The sequence below is a fragment of the Herpailurus yagouaroundi genome, unplaced genomic scaffold, assembly GCF_014898765.1.
Source record: "Herpailurus yagouaroundi ecotype Mexico unplaced genomic scaffold, PumYag 161, whole genome shotgun sequence".
Classification (NCBI taxonomy): domain Eukaryota; kingdom Metazoa; phylum Chordata; class Mammalia; order Carnivora; family Felidae; genus Herpailurus; species Herpailurus yagouaroundi.
The window spans coordinates 7,651,546-7,660,733 of NW_024412402.1; the positions used below are offsets into that span (position 1 = coordinate 7,651,546).

At 43.4% G+C, this 9,188-nt stretch overlaps 1 protein-coding gene across 13 annotated transcripts in view; it reads right to left on the reverse strand.

Moving 5' to 3' along the window:
* CADM1 (cell adhesion molecule 1) overlaps positions 1 to 9,188 on the reverse strand; it is a 331,439-nt gene that overhangs the window by 46,959 nt on the left and 275,292 nt on the right. The window lies entirely within an intron of this gene.

Consider the following 9,188-nt stretch of genomic DNA (forward strand, 5'->3'; position numbering starts at 1 on the left):
TCCCAATTTACTCCTCAGGTTTTTTGGAGAGACATCTACCATCTACTTATGGGGACAGCTGCCACAGTTACCTTAACAGCTAGCTGAAAAGGTAAACATTTATCTTGTTTGTATTATACAGAAAAAATGTCGTCCTCTGTTGACACATGCAGTATTTATAGGCATATTATCTGACTGTGGGGCAGCTGACTACCTTCACACCCAGCCGACGAACCAAAGAGCGAGAGTCTGTGAGCCAAGACCTGTGCCCTTCTTTTGCCCTGAAAGAGGAACTCAGGTGTGCTCAACAGTTGACCTGGAAACCCTGGGATTCCACTGGTACCTCTGGAACTCAGGGATGCTACATTTTCCCAGGAAGATCCAGACTATAAAGTGAGTATGTCAAAATACCGAACAATCCAGATGGCTGACTGACTAGCCCAAAGCTCATCATTTATACTTTAATTATGTTCATAAATCAAATGTTATAACCCACCAAACCTATTCTGAGACAGACCCAGACTCCAAGATTTATTTTTAAGTAATGAGGTAAGGCCAAGTACGTTTTCTGGGTGATCACTTTACGCCTCGTTTGGTGTTCTAAGGCACAAGGCTACCAGCCAGACGACACTTTCTGCCCAAGTGCAATAACTACCCAGAAATGTATCGCACTGAAGGGCCTAATGTCATTATAAAATGGAACTGCTATATAAAAATAAGAAAAATAGTTAGGTCTGTGCACTTATGGAACGTTAGAGTTATGGAGATGGCATCACCAACAGCCAATCAATTAGGTCGAGTGATCTGAGGTTTTCATAATACACTGTAATTTTTTAAAACCCTATAAAAGACATTTAGCAAGACTCTTACAGCAGGCAGGATTTGTTCATTAGTCAAAGTTGCACAGAGGGTTAAATACCAGGAGGCTTTAGGTCACACTACAGTAGCAACCAATTAAAAAAATAATATTAGAAAGACATTCCAATTTGATGAGGCTTTCTTTAAATGTGCTTTGCTCTCTCCATAAAGGGAAAAAAATATATAAAAGGAAACTCTTAAAGAGGTTAGAACGGCTTGCTGGCAGATTACAATTGATTTCATGCCAGTCTGACCTTGCACCACATTCTATGATCTTTCCAGAAGATGAAACTCGAGACTCTATAACCTGTAGATCACTTTCTTATGTAAATGAAAAGTCATCGTCTCCTCTCTATATCACAACACCAATGTATCGGGTTTCGAAATTTATTAATTAAAAAAAAAAAAAAAAGGGTACTCTGCAGTTTCCTTTTGCCTGGGAGGTCATCCTTCCCATGTACCAGTCAGGAGTAGAGCTGAGGCGGGAGGAAGACGCCCCTGATATCCCAGCACGAGACTTATTACCACGCGGGGCTCCCGACACTCTCTCCTGCTAAGAATTTCTACTTCAGGTGATGTGGGCATCCAATGTCTTTGGGCGCTCTGACTGCAACCAGGTCCCAGGGCTTGGGTGTAAATTTGCTCCTGCAACTACATTCAGGATACAGGCCCCTCATGGCCCTTCCTTAGCTTTCGTCCAATATTCTGAATATCCATCAGAGGGGGACTGAGGATGCCTGTGGAGCAAGTGCGGATGGTTCCAGGGCCTAGCAGGGAGAGCTCAAGGGCAGTGAGGGCCCAGATGTATCAGAAGTTTGGGTCACCCCCTGCGTGTTCGGCTGGGGAAGCACCAACCCAAGAGCCTTTGTCAATCATGGAGGACTACCGCAGTTTGGAGGAGCACGGCGATGCAAAGATTAACCTGACATTTGGTGAGTATTAGGGGTTTTTTGAGCTCAAGGCGAGACTCGGCCCCCACGGTAGGGCTGCTTGGATGGCTGCAAGAGGGCGGCTTAGCCCTGAAGGAAGACAGCTTCTGGTAGCGCGAGGTGATCGGGCCTGGTTAGGGAACAGTCACAGCGAGCTTTCAGAGGACCTCCCCATCTTGCAAAAGGTTTGCTTTCTAATGTCATGATACGTTCATGAATAATTTTCACTGCCATTTATTTTGTCTGTTTGCAAAAGGTGAAGGACCTCCCGCTGCTACATCTGTAGTAGAATCGGGGCGCCGCAACTGCACCTGTGGAGGGCAGAGCCATGGTCTGACAGAGTCAAACCTGGTGGGGGGCGGGACCGGAGAGCACGCGCCCCCCCCCCCCCACCGCGGCAGGGATGCGGTTCCTTCCTGTTGCAACTTGCAAGTCGTTCTGTGGATACCGAAATTACTGTTTACCCAACAGAATCAAATTTTATTTGGCGACGTTTGCGACAGAAGGTGGTTTCCAGAGCTTGTGAAGCGGGCTGCACACTCGCACAGTACTCCTCCCGGTCTTGGAGAAATCTTTAAAATTTTGGAAGTGAACCCTGAGCAAGAAAAGTCTTAGAGCGTGATTTTCTCCCAAAGAAGGTCAGCTCCGTAAGAAGAAAAGTGTTCGTTCGCTCTTTTGTATCCCTGGTACCTAGTACGTAGCCAGTGCAGTAGGCATTCGATACTTGTTTACCAAGCTGATGGATGAATAAGAACGTGGAGAAATCTACCACGCAGCATGAACTCCTAGTCCAAGCTCTGCTACTCACTAAAAAGAGAAAATCAATTTGTGAATACATGCTAACCCTGTTACAAGATAAACTGGGCCCATTAAAATTTTTGAGGGCTTATGTTAGCATACGTTGATTCGAACAGGGCAACACCAAACTAAACATGCTCTAGCCACAGAGCCTAGGGAGAAGGTTTGTTACAGAGAAGACAGGGAAACAAAGCAAAGGACATTATTTGATTGTTCGTGGCTTAAGCAGTTGCCTTATTTGGGGAAAGCCTAGTTAGCGGTTCCTGAATGGTTGTGGCTTCAGTTTCATTTCTTTGGAGTATGGGGACTTTGGCTCTAGTTTAGGGTTGACCCCATAGGCTACCCAAGGCATTAGAGCCACCCCAGTCTTGTTTAATCACTTCGACAGCCCTCAGCACAAATTATTATTGCATTATTCTTTCGAAGGTCAATCCAGCTCCCCAAATGTGAGATTCAGCTCAGGTGTTCTGATTTGCTGCCTCCATTTCACTACACACATATTTAGCATTTCTGGCATAGCTCAAGCTGGTATCTTAAGGGAAATCATAAAGGATGCTGTTTGACCACTGGCTTTAGATTTTCAGAGTTTTAACTCCACAACCATTTATCCTTCCCCAGAATCGAAATTTGACCTTGAGTTAAAAACCATTAGGAGCACACATTAGATGACTACTTTCACTGTGTAAGTGTTCGATGCCCACAAGCCCCAGGGACACGTCTTCCCCCAAATACGTCAGGTCAGACAGAGAGATGGTGGAGGACAGTCCTTTGTAAGAGGCCTCTGTCTAACCGAGCGTGCCTTCAGAAGAAGGTAGGGGTGATGGCTTTCTTCCTTGAAGGATCATGTCATCCAAGTCTTGCTCATAATGCATTTGGCCTGACATTTACTCTTTTTTTTTTTAACGTTGGTCCCTCAGCCTCCTGCCCCCTCTGGTGCCGCAGAACGCTCCGTGAACAAGCTACAGAGTTAATAATAATGGGAATTTGGCCCCGCCACCGCTCTGTGACAATGCAAAAAATGACAGCTTAAACGTTCGTTTGAATCAGGGGGTCTCTGTGAGGAATAATAAATACCAGAATAACTTCCCTGAAACTCAATTCACTGCTTTTAAAAAAAAAAAATAAATAAAAGAAAGGGAGAGTGGGAGGAAGAAGGTATTCTGTTAAAAGAGGAGACTGGAGATCAGAGAGAAACCGGCCCAATCGGGAAATGCCAGCTATTAGGCCGTGAAGAATACAATCTGGGAACAGAAATGAGGGGGGGGAGGATCGATACAGGAGCCGCTCTTGGAAACTATGTCTTATTCTCCACTCCGAGCAGGAAGATTTTCCTATTTCCAGGTTTTTCTCCCTCCTTCACTGCAGGGCACTGTCGATACCGGAGAAACATTTATTTTGGCACAGATAAAGAACAGGTTTTGATCATCCCCTCAATGCCCAATTTTCCCCCAATCAAGGGAATGAAAGAAGGAATCTAGCCTTCCCTGGATCTTGGATGAACAGGAATATGGATTTACAAACTATCTGCCTATAGGGAGTCAATAAAACTCATTTTGAAAATGATGCCTACGTACCCGATGAGCCATCAGATGATAATCAGAGGAGGGAAGCTCTTCAAACATCCATTTCTATAGTCTTTGTTTTCATTCTCCCTTTCAAAACTTATCTCAGTTTCTCTCTCTCTCTTCTTCTTCTTCTTCTTTTTAAAATATGTACACACACAAAACCCTCACTAGATGAGGATTTTTGCAAAACATTTTAAAGAGCAAGGCTGTGATGGGAGAAAGCAAAGGACCCACGGCAGCGATTCAAGAGGTGCGGATTCACCTCAGTCCAGAGCGAGGCTTTTCCCGCTTTGCACGGCCATCTGAATTCCATACCGAGGGTCACAGCTCCTCTTTGAATTGCCAGCTTACGTCGCTATGTGTTGCCACCTTGATGCTATTTAAACAGTTTTCTTTTAACGCTCAGACAGTGAACTGTTCTCCTTTAAACAGGCTTTTATTTGACAAGAGTACGTTCCTGCAGATCTGAAGCTCCACTAACCGTGCCACAATTGGGCCACGCTCCGCTATAATCAACCGCGTTGTACATTTGAGCAACGCTACGTACGCAGACACGCGGAAGGAAAAAAAACGCGCAGAAAGAATTTAGGGTCATATAGCTCAGAACATTAAAAGGCAAAACTGTTCTCTGCCTCACATCTAAGGCAGGAGAGCTTTGAATGCCAGCTTCCGCGCATAATTATTTTCTGTTTTAAACATTTAACTGCGTGCTGCTGCTGTATCCTTGCTGAGGCTCACAATGAAAGCTACAAAACTAAGAGCCCTACTGTATGTTCGTCATTCCCGGCAACGTTCCTATGAGAAAACCTTATTAATGAGCTTGCAAACGAGCACCCAACAGGGAAATGTCACAAACAAGAGTGGCTAATGCCCCAGAAAATCAAATAACTGAACACTTGGCTGATTGTGGTGCCTTTCATATTTATAATAAAAAAGAGGGGGGGGGGCTTTAATTCACTAATTCTGAAGGGGTCAACACCTTGCTGAACAAAACAACTCATTTATTTATGTTCAGAAATCTCCAGATGATAAATTACATTGATGTTAATCACTTCAATGCATACTACACAATTAATATCTGTGCTCACCACAAACTTAAAGATTATTAAAAGTATGACAGCATACACATCTGGCTGATTTTTCACATAATTGGGCACACCAATTTCTCCTGGTACCACAAATAAGGGTCCTAACAAACAAACACTGCAAGACTCTGTGTTCGATTAATTAGGACTTAAATCCACAAGACGAAAGCGATTCCAAGTTGCAGCTCGAGCCTGGTCTTCTGTACAATATGGTAGCACTCCATCTCACCTCTTCTCCTTTTCCCGCCATATTTAGGGTAAGCTATCTAGTGACATACAATGTAGGTGTTCATTATTTCCTTTTTTAAAAGTAATTTCTTTGTTTTTTTTTTAACGTTTATTTATTTTTGAGATAGAGAGAGAGCATGAACGGGTGAGGGTCAGAGAGAGAGGGAGATACAGAATCCGAAGCAGGCTCCAGGCTCTGAGCTGTCAGCACAGTGCTCGACGCGGGGCTTGAACCCACGGACCGCGAGATCATGACCTGAGCCGGAGTCAGACGCTTAACCGACTGAGCCACCCAGGCGCCCCTAAGAGTAATTTCTTAAAAGAACATAATTTATACAGAATTCAAATCCATTATCTGCCATTTAACCCTGTTCATATCCTGACTAATACCCATTTGTCTTTGATGAGGTAGAAAAGGTTTCCATAAGGCTTCATGTAACAAAATGGGTCAGGACTGAACCAAGTGGGTATATTTAATACCAACTCCATTAGGTCACATTTCCCCAGCAAGGTAGTCCTATTTACCCAGAAAACAGCAATGCTTAATCTGAGGTTCACGGACAAGCTCAGTATTTAATGGTAATAACCTAATGCTTATAACTGTTATCATCAGGAATTGTTTTAGGTAGCAAAGAAAAGGATATTAAAAAATAATAGCTATATATTTGCTGTGATGTTTATTAAACAAAATACATATAGCAAATAAAAATCCTAACTTGATAGATATTTTTACACAGGTCTTTGTTAGGGAAAAGTGATAGAGTGACTTAAAGGCAAATTCTTTATTATTATTATTATTATTATTATTTTATTATTTATTTGTTTATTTTTTCTTTTTTTAAATTTAACATTTATTTATTTTTGAGAGACAGAGAGAGAAAGAGCATGAGCAAGGGAGGGGCAGAGAGAGAGGGAGACACAGAAGCTGAAGCAGGCTCCAGGCTCTGAGCTGTCAGCACAGAGCCTGATGCAGGACTTGAACCCACGAACTGGGAGATCATGACCTGAGCCAAAGTCGGATGCTCAACCGACTGAGCCACCCAGGCGTCCCATTTTTTTATTAATTTTTAAATGCTTATTTATTTTTTAGAGAGAGAGCGAGCGAGTGCATGGGAGGGGCAAAGAGCGAGAGGGACAGAGTACCTGAAGCAGGCTGTGAGCAGTCAGCGCACAGCCTGATGCAGGGCTGGCATTCACAAACAGTGAGATCATGATCTGAGCCAAAGTCAGACGCTTAACCAACTGAGCCACGCAGTTGCCCCTTAAAGACAAATTCTAAATGAGGTAAAGGCACAGATGACCTGTGGATATGGGAAGAAAACTGGTCCTCGAATCAATGAAGTTAGGATAAGTCTTTAGGATAAATGGACTCCTTAAATTGTAAGCAAAACGTGGTGAATATGTAATTTTGTTCCTCTTTTCCAGGTCTACGGGATTTTTATTTGTATCTGTTTATTTATTTATTTATTTATTTATTTATTTATTTATTTATTTATTATTTTAATGTTTATTTATTTTTGAGGGGGGGGAGGGGCAGAGAGAGAGGGAGACAGAGAATCCGAAGCAGGCTCCAGGCTCTGAGCTGTCAGCACAGAGCCCGACGCGGGCTCAAGCTCACGGACCGCGAGATCATGACCTGAGCTGAAGTTGGTCACTTAACCTACTGGGCTTCCCAGACGCCCCAAGGTTTATGGGACCTTTAAAGGGCTTTTAAGAAGGTTAAGAGCTGCTGACTTTAAGGGTTTGGGCCGATTGAAAAGTGAGGGTCTAATGTAACTCCTCATAGGAGATCTCAAATAATTCCACATGCATGCACACTGGCTGCTGAATCTCATGTACTTAAGTATCTTCTTTTCTCACTGCCATCAAGACACGGGGCTGCCTGTCTGCAGAGAGAGATGGGGTTAAACCACCAAGTGTTGGCCAATGACTGACAGAGCTTTAGCGCCCAATGACTGAGTGCCTTAGGCATTTGAGGCAGGAGGCTTTTGCGTTATCCTACAGCTGCTGGTGTTCAGGAGAGGAAAGCTGGTAGGAAATGAGGTAGAGAATTCCAGTAGTGTTTGAAGGAGCTACTTAAGGAATTCCTAGCTGACTCTGCCAAGTAGTCAGTAATGCTCCAGGAATGGAAGGTAGTGAACTGTCAGGTGACTTTCTTGAGCACAGAGTCTTATTTAAGATGCCAAACCAGACTCTAAATTCCCATTCAGATTAATATAATGGTTGATAACTCTTAACCTTCTTTTATGCAAAAAGCCTTTCTCTTTATATACATTCTATATAGGGAAGTATCAACAGTAAAATGTCTGTGTGGTTCACTTTGGATAACAACAACAATAATAATAATAATAATAATAATAAACCCAGCCTCCTATATGAGGGTGCCATGTTAGAATTCACAAGTGATAGACAGGTGTGTCTTCGTTTTTGGAAGGCACTGGTCACTTCCCTCTGGTGGAGGGCCTGCGGTACTCTGTAAGACTTAAGTCAGTCAAATGGATTCAGAGAGGAAGCTCTATTCCTTTTCCTAGAAGGACAAACCTCTCTTGAATCTACAGGACACGGAAGACAAAGACACTCTGGGGACCCGGAAAGAGTTTAGGGGTGGGGACTGGGTGAACTTCTAGTCAGGTTTCACAAAGGAGTTCATGTATTATTAAAGCTAATGGGCCCCTACAAGGAAAGTTAATGGATATTAAGTTTGCTTAAATGAATTACATATTAACAAAGTCACAAGAAATCTACTATCTGCCAATTTAGATAATATCTGATCATTTCTGTTTTCCCATTATAGGGACATTACACCACAATAGTTTTAGTGATATGAAAATTATAAGCATGATGCCCATAATGAAGCTACATAATGAAGGAGACGAGATGAATTAACAAGAAAAACCTGCATTATGTAATGTTAAATTGAGCCCAACTCACAGAGCAGGAAAAGGTTGAGAACGAGATCGGTGTCTTAGGAGCAACTTTTTATACCTTTTCCCGGCCCCTGTTTGGCTCGGGCAATTCAAACGTGTGATGGAGACCATAGTGGGCTGAACGGTGGCCCCCAAAAGATAGGCCCAGGTCCTAACTCCGGAGCCTGCGAATGCGACCTGACTTGGAAAAAGAGGTCTTTGCGGATGTAATCAAGTTCAGGATTGTGAGATGGGACCATTCTGGATTAGCAGGGTGGGCACTAACTCCCACAGCAAGTGTCCTTACAAGAGACATGCAGAGAAGAGAAGGCTGTGTCGAGGCAATGCAAGAGACTGGAAAGAGGCAGCCACAGATCAGGGAATACTGGGGCCCCCAGAAACCAGAAAAGACAAGGAAGCCTTTTCTCCTGGAGGCTTTTGAGGGAGTGTGGCCCTGTCAACCGTTTGATTTTAGACACCTGCCCTCTAGAACCATGAGAAAATAAATTTGTTGTTCTAAGCCACCAAGTTTGTGGTAATTTATTAGAGTGGCTCTAGCAAACGAACGGACGGATTCACAGGTGGTAATGCTTTGTGTCTATCAGACCTCCCCCCCAGTCACTCCGTTTCCAACCAAACTCTTACAGCATTTCCACGATGTACATTCACCTATCACCTGCAAGTTTTTCACAGGCCTCTCAGTTATAGAGGCTCCCTGATTAAAAAAAAAAAAAAAAAAGTGAGAAGTTGGCTACTTGGTCGCAACTTTGCTGCAAGGATGGTTTTGTGCAGAAAACATTTTGGCGAGCGGAAGAGTCCAGAGAGAAAACAAGGGGACCA